We start from the raw sequence: 14,946 nt of genomic DNA on the forward strand, positions 1-14,946 counted from the left end.
AGAAACAAATCCAACAGATAGATTTGTGTCTGTTTATTTGTAAATACAAGAATGGTGGAGTAGTGTACTTCAACTTTCTTCACCTTTTCATGTTCCTCAAAGGGGGAGGCGGTGGTGGCGCGGAGGAGGAACAATGTTGCTGTTTGGTCGATAGGTGGCGCTTGCAAACGTGTGGCCTCCTCCACTACCCGGTGACATCATCATCCGGGGCTGCGGGTGATGTCCGGCCGGGGATTGAGGTGTTGGAGGGCGGCTTCAGGCGGAGGCGGCGTGAGTGGAGTGGAGGGGTCGGGAAAACAAATACTAATGGAATGAGAGGAAAAAATAACAGCAACATTCCCCTTTCCCTTCCATTAAAAGAATCCAAAGACGAACAGCTGGGAGTTTACGTAGAATCAGGGCTCTGATATTTTAACAATAACAAGACTGACTTTTGTTTGGCGGTCTGGGGTTTAAAATTGATTATTTTTGGGAAAAAATTCGGAGACAAACAGGACGAAATCCCCCAATAACCAGAACCCCTCAGGCCTTCATTTTTTTTCTCCCTCTTTTATTTTTAACCCGTTCTTGACTATTTTCTTCCTCTTGTGCGTCTCGGTGTCGTCGCAGGCCATTGCGTCTGCTCTGTTTGTGCAGTTTTTTTTAACTAACGCGCACCGCCGCCATATTGTTGTGTGGCTCCGTCCTGGTGAGAGCGGGGCTGGTGGTTGGCGTGGATTTAATTAAAGGGTGACAGGAAGGAATAAAGCAGAGGGGGGAGAAAGAGGGGGGAAAGAAACGAGGAACAAACAGAAGGAAGAGAGAGAAAAAAAATCAAAAGTTATTTCCCCCTCCCCCCTTTTCCCCCTCCCCTTGTTCACTCTCACCCTCCCTACGCAACCCAGGCTTACAGTCCTGGAAAAGGAGACCTCATTCCTGGTAAGGCATTGGACTGTCGAGTTGTTATAAATTTGTTTTCAATTCAGGGTGTGTTTGTGTGAGGGTGGGGGATGAAAGTTTAGTTGTTCAGCCGATGTGATTTTTTTTTTACGGTGAAGCTAAAAGGCTGTGTTTGGGGCTTGAAAAGTCTGGAAAGCATCGTGAATAACGAAAGAAGCTGTTTACATATCTTAGGGCATTTGCCGGCGACGGTAAAGCCGGCTGCTGCTTGTGTGAGCAGGAAAATGGCTGACAGGCTCGCCTTATCAGCCTGTCTGTGTGAGGGGAAAGCGCCCGTTTTTTTGCAGAAAGCCTGCAGGGGGTTGATGTGTCATTGGGCTCAAGTTATAGTAGCGAGTCCTTTCACTCCCCAACCTTAAAATTGAATCTTCGTTTCTTTGAACGAGATGGAAATAGAATATTTCCCCTTTCCTTTCTTGGACTGTTAAACGCCATTTCTGAGGTGGAGTGATTTTTCTGGTGGAAAATGTAGGCCTCGACTACGCCTGAAACATCAGGCCTAGTCTACAGTTAATGTTTTTAAACAGTAGTCATCTTACAATGAATGGTGTTAATGATTAGAATATGTGCTTTTTAGAAATGGCAAGTTCTAAATTTCTAATTTAGAAGAACCTTACGCGTTTACGATTGTAGTCTCATTACACATAAATGTAAAGTCATTCACTTGCTTAAAACATTCACGTGCGGTTGAAATTTCAATATATTGATGTAGTATGTGTATGTTAAGCTGCTACATATGTTCAAATTTTAAGAAATAATGGGTTGCAAATCCACCCTAGTAATGAAATAGCATTTTCTCCTTTTTGCAGTTATACGATCGGTGAATTGCTGTATATTTAATGGTTTAGGTGGTAACAGATTGTATTCGAGCAGTCCGATTTTGCTGAAATCATCATACCTATAATTGTAAAAGGTTTTCCTTTTTTCAAAAACTACAGCAGTTAGATTACTGCCAGTAACGAGGGATCATCTGTCTTTGTGCTGTCAATCTGCCATAACCTTAGGTTGGACAGAAACTCGGACTTTATTTTAGCCATTTTTGAAAGTGATTGCAACTGCTTGAGAATTCCAGTATGAAAGCTACATGATTGCATCCATAGTGCTTATTTATAAGTAGTAGACAAAACGGAATTTCTCAGTAACAGTAAATTAAAAGAGCATTATCAATCATAGCATCTTTGAAAGAAGATGGCTACCTGCATTTTGAGAAATTAAGACCTAATAACTGTACTAATTATGTCCACACGAACAAAGTTGATTTCAGTAGAAGTCTAAATATCTGTTCAAAGCTCAATTTCTTTTTAAAAAAAAAAGTCTAGGAGCCTACACCGCAGCTTATGATTGCTCACTAAAATGAAAGCATCGACCTTTCCTAAAGTAAAGTTCTTTTGGGCCTCCTTATCTCGAGAGACAATGGATACGCGCCTGGAGGTGGTCAGTGGTTTGTGAAGCAGCGCCTGGAGTGGCTATAAAGGCCAATTCTGGAGTGACAGGCTCTTCCACAGGTGCTGCAGAGAAATTTGTTTGTTGGGGCTGTTGCACAGTTGGCTCTCCCCTTGCGCCTCTGTCTTTTTTCCTGCCAACTACTAAGTCTCTTCGACTCGCCACAATTTAGCCCTGTCTTTATGGCTGCCCGCCAGCTCTGGCGAATGCTGGCAACTGACTCCCACGACTTGTGATCAATGTCACACGATTTCATGTCGCGTTTGCAGACGTCTTTATAACGGAGACATGGACGGCCGGTGGGTCTGATACCAGTGGCGAGCTCGCTGTACAATGTGTCTTTGGGGATCCTGCCATCTTCCATGCGGCTCACATGGCCAAGCCATCTCAAGCGCCGCAGACTCAGTAGTGTGTATAAGCTGGGGGTGTTGGCCGCTTCAAGGACTTCTGTGTTGGAGATATAGTCCTGCCACCTGATGCCAAGTATTCTCCGAAGGCAGCGAAGATGGAATGAATTGAGACGTCGCTGTTGGCTGACATACGTTGTCCAGGCCTCGCTGCCGTAGAGCAAGGTACTGAGGACACAGGCCTGATACACTCGGACTTTTGTGTTCCGTGTCAGTGCGCCATTTTCCCACACTCTCTTGGCCAGTCTGAACATAGCAGTGGAAGCCTTACCCATGCGCTTGTTGATTTCTGCATCTAGAGACAGGTTACTGGTGATAGTTGAGCCTAGGTAGGTGAACTCTTGAACCACTTCCAGAGCGTGGTCGCCAATATTGATGGATGGAGCATTTCTGACATCCTGCCCCATGATGTTCGTTTTCTTGAGGCTGATGGTTAGGCCAAATTCATTGCAGGCAGACGCAAACCTGTCGATGAGACTCTGCAGGCATTCTTCAGTGTGAGATGTTAAAGCAGCATCGTCAGCAAAGAGGAGTTCTCTGATGAGGACTTTCCGTACTTTGGACTTCGCTCTTAGACGGGCAAGGTTGAACAACCTGCCCCCTGATCTTGTGTGGAGGAAAATTCCTTCTTCAGAGGATTTGAACGCATGTGAAAGCAGCAGGGAGAAGAAAATCCCAAAAAGTGTGGGTGCGAGAACACAGCCCTGTTTCACACCACTCAGGATAGGAAAGGGCTCTGATGAGGAGCCACCATGTTGAATTGTGCCTTTCATATTGTCATGGAATGAGGTGATGATACTTAGTAGCTTTGGTGGACATCCGATCTTTTCTAGTAGTCTGAAGAGACCACGTCTGCTGACGAGGTCAAAGGCTTTGGTGAGATCAATGAAAGCAATGTAGAGGGGCATCTGTTGTTCACGGCATTTCTCCTGTATCTGACGAAGGGAGAACAGCAAGTACTGAAGGAAAAAGATTGTCATATTTTGTTGTGACATGTGTCTTTGTCAAAGTAAGTTTGATTTCCCAGAGTGTTTTTGTCTCATTTAGAAAATTTGCAGATAATGTGTGTGCACATTGTTTTAAAGTGTCTTTGATTTCCCAAAAGTGCAGAAGCTTTCTAGCCGAGCAATTTCCGAACCAAGACTATGGCCTATTTGAACTACTTGAAGACTGGAATCAGGTTTTAATGTGTACACAGTTTTCCTTCAAGATAGAATGCTCAAAGCTCCATGGGGTGCTCAATTTGGTTGACCAAAGACTGAAAAATGTGTTCATTGTAGTGGAGAGAGGCTTCAAGCGACAGCTTAGGGATTTAAATCTAGAGTAGTTAAGGAAAGGTAGGTTTTCAGCATGTTACTGGTCTACCCAGGTTAACAGTTCACATAGTGTTGAATCTTGATGAGTGGATATTAGTTCGTAATGTACTTTTCATTTTTCCCCATTCTTTACTGAAGGTGCTGATTTACGGGATATTGTTCCATGAACTCCAGCAACACTCTGGTATTTTGCCCTCAACCATTCATGATGCAAGAGCTTTGGCAATGAATGTTGGCAACTATTTGACTGTAGATGGCATTGCAGCCGAGACATATCCTGACTTTCCCCAGTATTTAAACATGTACCCTTTCCATCTTGAGTCACTGGATAATGATCAGGAGCAGAAATGCTGCCTGGCTGATTTTTCTCCACCACCCTCATCTTTACCCCACAATTGCTGAGGTCTATTGCAGCACCTCAACAGCTGCTCTGACTGAGAATAGCTGTCTTGGCAGAGACTGAGGATCTTAATGCTAATGTGGGACCTGTTTGTCTTCGACAGTGCTATTCCAGGTGTTGCTTTTATCCCCTATCATTGAAAGAGTCTGCTTTTGAGATTTGTTTTGAAATCTTATTTGACCATTTGCTCATTGAATATGCTACAAGCACTTAAAAACACTTGAAAATATCATCATGAAGTTATCTTTGAACTAAGGCAGTATATTGGATATGCTGAAAGAGATGGGAGCTTTTACATTTGGATCAGGATTATAGATTTATCCCTGGATTTAGAATTTTATGCATGGTACACTGGAATTCTGTTGTAGCATCAGCAGTATATTTATCTGGCATCATGCAACACTTCAAGTTACATGGTTAGTTTCTAAATTTAAGTGGGTCACAAACAAAAGAGTTGTCGTATGCTATCTACTTTATTGTAATACTAAAAACCTAGTGGGGTATGCTGGTGCTGTGGGTTAGAATATAACTTGTGAGCTGAGATCCATACATCTGAAATTTTCCATTTGCTGGGTTTGTGGCTCATGTGAAATGAACTTGGGTAGTCTCAACCCTGTTTCTGTTGGACAGACTTGAGTGGGTGGAATGTGTTAAACTGGCAGTCTTGTTCTGAAGTTGTAGTTTGGTGTATATGGGAAGTGGAACATAGTGATAGTGTTGGAGTATGGTGGTGCCCATTTGATGAGGCTAAACCATTAGGGCAGGGTAATAAATGTTGTTTTGCCAAAGGCCTGAGTTGAAAAAAATCTGATCTGTCATGTGTATGATTAAAAGGTGCTTGATAGTGCAACTTAGTACCTCAAGTAAGGAAACATTGTTTTTGTATAGCTGATACCACCCACATTTAGCACTTTGTTTTACAAAAAGCTATGATACAACATTTTATCTGTTTTAAAGTTTTGACTTTATATATTCTCTTGTGTATATTAGCGTATGGATATGTAGTGTTCAACTTGGAAGTAAATGGTAACCATTTTGGAGCATTTTAAAATTTCTTAAGTACTGGTCACAATTAAGAAATGAGATTCAGCCCTTTGTTTTATTTCAAAAAAGAAAGATCATTCGTTTTTCATTTTCAGAACAAAATTTACATCTGTAGTGCCACTAGACAGTGCATCCTGTGTCCACAGCAAAATTTCCTGCTTGTGTAAGTGTCAGCACATGAAGCAAATTTTGCTAGTGCAGATTTAGTGGTTCTTTGGTCCCTCCCACAATCAATGATCTGTTGATAAACTTGTCTGAGTTGAGAAGTGCAATATTTGCAGCCTTTTTTTAAATTCATGCATGAGCTTTGAGTATTGCTGGCAAAGCCTGCATTTATTGTTCATCCCTAATTGCCCTTGAAAATGTGATGGGGAGCTGACTTCTTGAATCCCTGCAGTCCATGTGGTATACATCCACCCACCCTGCATTAGGGAGTTCGAGGATTTTGCCTGAGCAAAAGTGAAGGAGTGGTGATATAGTTACAAGTCAGGGTGGTGTGTGATCTAGAGGGGAACTTGCAGATGATGGTGTACCCATGGGTTTGCAACCCTTGTTCTTCTGGGTAGTAGAGGCTGTGGGTTTGGAAGGAGCTGTCAAAGGAGCCTTGGCATGCTGCAGTGCATCTTGTTGATAGATACTCCTGCCTCTGGTGGTGGAGGGTGTGAATGTTTAAAGTAGTGAATGGAGTGCTGATCAAGTGGATTGCTTTGTCCTGGATGGTGTCGAGCTGCTTGAGTGGAGCTGCATTCATCCAGGCAAGTGGAGAGTATGTGCCTTTTTAGATGGTAGACAGGCTTTGGGGAGTCAGGGGGATGAGATAGTTGCTGCTGAATTCCCAGCCTCTGACCTTTTTATGAAGCCACAATATTTGTGTCTGGTCCAATTAAGTTTCCGGTCAGTGGTGACCCCCAGTATGTTGATGGTGGGGAATTGGGAAGATGGTTAGGTTCTCTTGTTGGAGATGATCATTACCCTGCACTTGTGTGGCCTGAATGTCACTTGCCACTTTTTCTTTTATTCGTTGATGGGATTTGGGTGTTGCTGGCTAGGACTACATTTATTTCCCATCCCTAATAGCCTTTGAGAAGGTGGTGTTGAGCTGCCGCCTTGAACTGCTGCTGCCCGTGTGGGGTAGTTGCTGTTTCATTCCTTATTGACTTTGTAGTGGTTTGGTACAACTGAGTGGCTTGTTAGGCCATTTCAGAGGGCATTTAAGAGTCAGCCACATTGCTGTGAGTCTGGAGTCACATGTAGGACAGCAGATTTCCTTCCCTCAAGGACATTAGTGAACAGATAGGTTTTTCCGACAATCAACAATGGTTTCGTGACCATCCTTAGACTAGCTTCTGCTGTGGTGGGATTTGAACTCATGACCCCAGAACAATAATCTGGGTTACGAGTCCAGTGACAATACCACTACACCACCACCTCCCCTTATTCGCCTAAGCCTGAATGTTGTCCAGGTCTTGCTGTATGCAAGCACAGACTGCTTCAGTATTTGAGGAGTTGCAAATGGTACTGAACACTGTGCAATCATAAGTGAACGTTCCCACTTTTCACCCTATTTTGGAGGGAATAATGATGAAGGAGCTAAAGATTGTTGGTCGTCGGACTTTATCCTGAGGAACTTATGCAGCAATGTCCTGGGGCTGAGATGATTGGCCTCCAACAACTTTTACTATCATCCTGTGTGCTGGGTATGACTCCAACCACTGACTCCCATTGACTTCAAATTTGCTAGGGCTCCTTGATGCCACACTAAGTCAAATGCTGCTGTGATGTCAAGGGTAGTCGCTGCTACCTTTGGAATTCAGCTCTTTTGTTAATGTTTGGACCAAGGCTGTAATGAGGTTTGGAGCCAAGTGGCCCTGGCAGAAATCAAACTGAGCATCGATGAGCAGGTTATTACTGAGGAAGTGCTGGATGATAGCACTGTCAAAAATGCCTTCCATCACTTTGCTGATTGAGAGTAGACTGATGGGGTGGTTATTGGCTGGTTTGGATTTGTCCAATATGTTGTGCAGGGAGATTTAATTCAAAAAGAGGTCTGAAACTTTGAAAATGAGGTTTCATGCAAGATTGAGTAAAATTTCGGATTGGTATTGGAAAATACATAATGCGGTATTTTCAAATTTTGTGTGGGCTCCCTTCAAATATTGATTAATTCCTGAAGGGGCACCTATCCTACCAATTCACCAAAGGAAAGATTGCTTTTATTGCACAAATATTTAATATATAGCCACAGAAGTGACATTCTGCACAGTGGCGCAGTGGTTAGCACCGCAGCCTCACAGCTCCAGCGACCCGGGTTCAATTCTGGGTACTGCCTGTGTGGAGTTTGCAAGTTCTCCCTGTGTCTGCGTGGGTTTTCTCCGGGTGCTCCGGTTTCCTCCCACATGCCAAAGACTTGCTGGTTGATAGGTAAATTGGCTATTAGCAATTGCCCCTAGTATAGGTAGGTTGTAGGGAAATATAGGGACAGGTGGGGATGAGGTGGGAATATCGAATTAGTGTAGGATTAGTATAAATGGGTGGTTGATGGTCGGCACAGACTCGTTGGCCGAAGGGCCTGTTTCAGTGCTGTATCTCTAAACTAAACTAAATTAAATACCAGAGCTATAGAATTATGTAGTCTCAGGAGACTACTTGCAGGGTATGGTATGCCTGGCTGCAGACAGTTTGAAAATCTGTTTAGTTGGAAGAACATATTTTTATATCTGAAACCTAATTTTTTAAGTTTAAGATTGAAAAATTCAGAAACTCGAAACAATATCTGAACTTTGCAATTGTATTAACTGCTGTATAAGCAAGAGTTTTAGGAAAAAGTTTGAAAGCTTTACAAATTGAGATGAACAGTTTGGAATCTTCAGGGCCATTGTGATGAGAGTCGGTTTGGAAATATTGTACTGTACTGTTTTAACTTCTGTTAGCAAAGGAATGACTGAAAATACAAAATAAAATTTAAGCCCCCATCCACTTCTGACTGCACTTAACTACATAATCTTCATACATTGGTGTGTCTTAGTATTTATGATGTCACTGGAGTGGAACTTTGTGATGTCAGAGCTGACGGAGTTCTTTGCAAAATGTCTGTTCCCAGACTACCCCTAATCAGGTTTAAAGTATAAAATATAGAAACAAGAGACAACCGTAAAGTGGGTCCAGATAGCTGCTTTTATAACTTTTAGGATTATGTGACATATGCACTGAATAATTCAAGGTAACTGGCTGAATTTGTTGATTGAAGACATCGAGTGTGTGATGTCATAGCATGGATGAGCATTTATGATTTTTCTGTCCTTGGTAGAATGACATGCTAATGAAAGATTTGTGTTCTCTGATCTAGTCAATTTAAGACATTTGGTGTTGATTAAAGGATCTCCTTTAATTTGAGGTTTTGCACCTGAGAGACTTCTGACCTGGGCAAAAACTACACTAATCTTTTTGCAACTACCTATTAATTGTGCAATAGGTCAGAATGTCAGTCTTTTTTGGTGTGTTTCTCAGGATGAAATAGAAAGTAATGATCTGGTCATAATAGCAATATATATTGACATCTCTTAGCTTCTAATATCTTATCTCTAATTGTATCTGTGTTGCTATCCATTTCAGTGCTAATCCATGCAATCTGTTGTAGACACAGAATCATAGAATGGTTACAGCACCGAAAGTGGCTATTTGGCCCATAACGTCTCTGCTGGCTCTCTGTAAGAGCAATTCAGCTGGTCCCACTCCCCTGCCTGTAACCTGCAAGTTTTTTATCTTCAGGTGCTTATGCAATTCCCTTTTGAAAGCCACAATTGAATCTACCTCCACCACACTCTCAGGCAGTGCATTCCAAATACTCTGTGCCTCTTTTTATAAAGCCAAGGATCTTGTCTGCCTCTTTTAACACTTTCTCAACTTGATCTGCCACCTTCAACGATTTGTGCACATATTCCTATCTGCTCCCCTGCCCGTGTCTGTTAGAATTGTACCCTTTATTTTATATTGCCTCTCCTCATTCTTCCTACCAAAATGCATTAAATTTTATCTGCCATGTGTCTGTCCATTCTACCAGCCTATGTCCTTTTGAAGTCTATCACTGTCATTTTTTTATTATTAAAGATACAGCACTGAAGCAGGCCCTTCAGCCCACTGAGTCTGTGCCGACCAAGAACCACCCATTTATACTAACCCTACAGTAATACCATATTCCCTACCACCTACCTACACTAGGGGCAATTTACAATGGCCAATTAACCTATCACCTGCAAGTCTTTGGCTGTGGGAGGAAACCGGAGCACCCGGCGAAAACCCGGCGGTCACAGGGAGAACTTGCAAACTCCGCACAGGCAGTACCCAGAATTGAACCCGGTCGCTGGAGCTGTGAGGCTGCGGTGCTAACCACTGCGCCACTGTGCCGCCCGTCATCCTCACAGTTCACAGTACTTCAAAGTTTTGTGTAATCTGCAAAGTTCTAAATTGTGCCCTGTACACCCAAGTCGCAGTCATTACTATAGATAGAGAAAAACAGTGGTCCTCAAACCAATCCCTGGTGAACCCTGCTGTATGCTTACCTCTAGTCCAAAAAACAAGTGTTCGCCGCTACTGTTTCCTGTCATTCAGCCAATTCACGCAACCAGTGCCCCTTTTATTCCATGGGCTTCAACTTTGCTGACAAGTCTATTATGTGACACTTCATCGGATGCCTTTTGGAAGTTTGTATACACCACATCAAACGCATTGCCCTTGGAAGGGGAGACTATAGGATTGTGGTAATGTCATAGAACTAGTAATCCAGAGGCCCAGGCTAATAATCTTGGAGCACCGGTTCAAATCTCAACATGGCAGCTGGTAGAATTTAAATTCAATTAATTAATGAAATCTAGAATTGAAAGCTAGTCTCAGTAATGATGCCATGAAACTGCCATTGATTGTCGTAAAAACCCATCTGGTTCACTAATGTCTTTTAGGAAAAGAAATATGCCATTACCTGGTCTGGCCTACTCCGTGACTCCAGACCCACAGCAATGTGCTTGACTTGTAACTGCCCTCTGAAATGGGCTGGCAAGCCACTCAGTTGTCAAGGGCAATTTGTGGTGGGCAACAAATGCTGTCCTTGACAGTGATACCCACATTCCATGAAAGATCTTTTTTAAAAACCCCCTCCGTTACCTCACCAAAAAACATAATCAGGTTAAACATGATTTGCTTTATAAGATTTGTGCTGGTGTACCTTAATTAATCCACTCTTGTCCAAGTGACTCTTAATTTTGCTTCAGATTATTGCCCACGACCTCGGTTAAACTGACTGGCCTGTAGTAGTTGGGCTTATCCTTGTGCTTTTTTTTTTGAACAGGGGTGTAACATTTGCAATTCTCCAGTCTGGCACTACCCCTGCATCTAAAGAGGATTGGAAGATTATGGCCAGAGTCCTCACAATTTGTGCCCTTACTTCCCTCAGTATCCTCGGAAGAATCTCTGGTGACTTTATTTATTTATTTAGAGATACAGCACTGAAACAGGCCCTTCGGCCCACCGAGTCTGTGCCAACCATCATTCGCCCATTTACACTAATCCTACATTAATCCCATTACCCTCTCACATCCCCACACCACCGACCTATACTAGGGGCAATTTATAATGGCCAATTTACCTATCAACCTGCAAGTCTTTGGCTGTGGGAGGAAACCAGAGCACCCGGCGAAAACCCACGCGGTCACAGGGAGAACTTGCAAACTCCGCACAGGCAGTACCCAGAATCGAACCCGGGTCGCTGGAGCTGAGAGGCTGCGGTGCTAACCACTGCGCTACTGTGCCGACTTACCAACTTTAAATTCAGGCAGCCTTTCTAAAACTTTGCAACTACCTCTTCCTTCACGATGCAGCCAAAATCATAATCTTCCTTGGTAAAGATAGATGCAAAGTGCTCATTTAGTTTCTTAGCCATGCCCTCTGCCTCCCTGCGTAGATTCCCTTTTTAGTCCCACCCCTCCTCTTGCTACCATTTTACTATTCATAGCTTAGAGAAGGCTTTTGAATTTCCCTTTTATGTTAGCTGCCAGTCTCTTCTCATACTCTTTGCTTTTCATTTTTTTTTTTCAACCCCCCAAATTTCTGTAGTCTTGATAATCTAGAAATATATAGATTAGTTGGACAGGTCTAGAATAAAGTCTTATATGTTGAAGGAAGAATCTGGTCAAGGCCAAGGTGGGTTAAGGTATTGCAGTTGAAAGTTTGTGCATTTGTGCTTGCATGATTAGGAAACAGTGTGTTCACTAATTTAATTTCTGATGGTTTTGATGAGTTAAAATAAAGACTGTCGCCTCTGGCATGTGGAAATACAAAACCTTCTCTGATACTTCATCAAAAAATTCAATTTGATTGGTCAAGCCTGATCTGCCTTTTACAAATCCATGCTGGCTCTCCTTAATTAACTGAAACCGCTCCAAGAGCATGATTTTTTTCCCTGACTATTGTTTCCAAAGCCTTACCCAGCAGAGATATTAAACTGACTGGCCTGTAGTTACCAGGAATGTCATTTAACCCTTTCTTGATTAAGGGTGTCATATTTGCTACTTTCCAATCCTCTGGCACCTCCCCCGTATATAGGGAGGATTGAAAGATTATGACAAGCCCTTTCGCTTTCTCCACTCTTACTTCCTTTAGCAACTTTGGATGCAAGCCATCCAGACCAGGCGACTTATCCACTCTAAGCATAGCCAGCCTTTGTATTCCATCCTGCCTATCAATTTTCACCTCATTCATCTCTGCTTCTGCCGATATTTTGTCAGCATCCTTTTCTTTAGTAAACACTGATACAAAGTACTCATTAGGTATTCTAGTCTTGCCCTGCACCTGTAAGCATATATCACTCTCTTTATCCCTAATAGGACCCATCCCACCTCTTGCTACCCGTTTACTATCTACATGCCAGTAGAAGATTTTGGGGTTCCTTTTGATGTTGACTGCCATTCTATTTTGGGTGTATATTTTAACTAAACTGGAAAAATCTTTAGGTGATGGTCTGACCTTTACTGATCTGGGATCATGAGCATCCCAATATCCACACATTTATTTTTAATCATAGTTAACATGACTTAGAAACCTTAGAGAAGGGACTTGCTGAAAAATTGAATCACTTATGACATTGACCTGGCAAAACGCCACCTTGTTAGTTCATGCATTCGTATTTAAAGTGGACAGTCCTGCTGTAAAATCTGTGACAATTGGCATGGAGTTGATGAGCTGAATGGCCTCCTTCTGTGCTGTAATGACACTGACAATCATTTCATTTGTTTTTAAAATATGCATATATAGTTGTGCTAAAACAGAAAGTGAAGCTTGCTCAAAATACTTAGCCCCCTGCTCCATGTTAAAGGTCCATAACACTCACGCTTGAGTTCATGGGTGTAGTGCGATGTAACCTACATAACTTATTCCTGTGTTTTTTTTACCTGCACTGGTGATCAACTCTTTTAAATTATATTGCATATTGTAACTTACAGGTGCACTGAAATACGTGTGGATCTATTTTTGTAATTGAGCACTAACGTGCACAGCTGTTATCGTTTAGGATTTTGCATAAATTAAAACATTTGAATAAACATCAAATTTTGTGTTATGATCAGATCATAGAATTTTCATACTTGCTTTAGCATTTACAGCACAGGAGATTTAACTGTTACCCCAAATTTTGAGTTGAGTTAAAATGATTTCATAGTAATTATGGCACAGAAGGAAGCCATTCAGCCCATTAAGTCCATGCTGGCTCTCTGTAGAGCAATCCACTCAGTCACATTCCTCCACTGTATACCCATAGCCCTGTAAGTGTATTTCCCTCAAGTGCCCATCCAATTTCCTTTTGAAATTGTTCACCGTCTCTGCTTTCACCGCCCTTGTAGGCAGTGAGTTCCAGGTCATTACCACTGACTGCATAAAAGAGTCCTTCTTCACATTCCCCCCTGGACCTCTTGCCCAAAACCTTCAATCTGTGTCACCAAGTCCTTGTGCTGTCAGCTAATGGGAACAGCTTCTTTGTCTGCCTTATCTAAGCCTGTCATAATCTTGTACAGCTCTGTCAAATCTCCCCATAACATTCTTTGCTCCAAGGAGAATAAACCCAGATTCTCCAACCTAACCTTGGAGCTAAAATCCCTCATCTCTGAAAGCATTCTGGTAAATCTCCTCTGCACCCTCTCAAGGACCTCTCATCCTTCCGAAAGTGTGGTGCCCAGAACAAGATGCAATACTGTACTGCTTTTGTACTCAATATCTCTATTTATGAAGCCATATGTTTTACTAACTGCTTTCTCAATATGTTCTGCCACCTTCAAAGATTGATGCACATGAACCCCCAGGTCCCTCTGTCCATCTACATTCTTTAGAACTGTGCCATTTAGTCTTTATTGCCTCTCCTTATCTCGTCTGCCAAAATGCATCACCTCATTCTTCTCTATTAAATTCCATCTGCCACTTGTCAGCCCATTCTGCAAGCCTATCTAGGTCCTGTTGCAGTGGATTGGCATCATCCTCACCGCCACACCTCCAACTTTGTTGTCATCAGCAAATTTTGAAATTTTACTCTATTCCCAGATCCAAGTCATTGATATATATCAAAAACAGTATTCTGTAGCACTGACCCTTGGGGAGCATCACTGACTACCATCCTCCAGTCTGAAAAAAAACAACCTTTTATCACGACTCACTGTTTTCTGTCCTTAAGTCAATTCTTTTTAATCCAATTTGACACTGACCCTCCTATTCCATGAGCTTAAGTTTTGTTAACTAGTCTTTTTTAGGTGAGACTTTGTCAAATGCTTTCTTAAAATCCATATAGACATGTATTGCTTTCCCTCCATCAACCATCTGTTAGTTCATCATAAAATTCAGTTAGGTTAGTCAAGAATGATGTGTCATTCACAAATCTCTGCTGGCTCTCCTTAATTAACTCAGACCTCTTCAAGTGCCTGTGAATTTTTTTTCCCCTGATCATTGTTTGTCAAACCTTACCCGCCACTGATAAACTGACAGGTCTGTAATAATGAGGAATGTCCTTATACCCTTTCTTGAATAAGAGTGTCACATTTGCCAATCTTCAAGCCTCTGACACCTCCCCTGCATCTAGGGAAGAGTGGAAGATCATGGTGAGCCCTTATGCTATCTCCCCTCCCACTTTCTTTGGCAACCTGGCATGCAAGCCATCTGGACCAGGTGACTTATCCACTTTGTATAGCCAGCCTTTCCAGTACATCCTTCATATCAGTTTGCACCTAATCCTTTGCCTCTATCATCTCCATTTCTACTGATAGTTTGTCAGCATCTTCCCTTTGTAAACACTGATACAAAGTACTCATTAAGTATTCTAACTTTGCCCCATGCCTTTAAGCATATATCACCCTCTTTGTCCCTAATA

The 14,946-nt window shown here is 42.3% G+C and overlaps 1 protein-coding gene across 1 annotated transcript in view; it reads left to right on the forward strand.

Annotated features, from left to right (window-relative positions):
* The first annotated feature begins 249 nt into the window (after positions 1–249).
* Positions 250–14,946, forward strand: part of usp9 (ubiquitin specific peptidase 9) — a 330,949-nt gene continuing 316,252 nt past the window's right edge. The window contains exon 1 of the mRNA XM_068040658.1: positions 250–918. The gene's annotated coding sequence lies outside the window, so the exon portion shown is untranslated. The remainder of the gene's footprint in view (positions 919–14,946) is intronic.

The sequence above is a fragment of the Heterodontus francisci genome, chromosome 10 (assembly GCF_036365525.1).
Source record: "Heterodontus francisci isolate sHetFra1 chromosome 10, sHetFra1.hap1, whole genome shotgun sequence".
Classification (NCBI taxonomy): Eukaryota; Metazoa; Chordata; class Chondrichthyes; order Heterodontiformes; family Heterodontidae; genus Heterodontus; species Heterodontus francisci.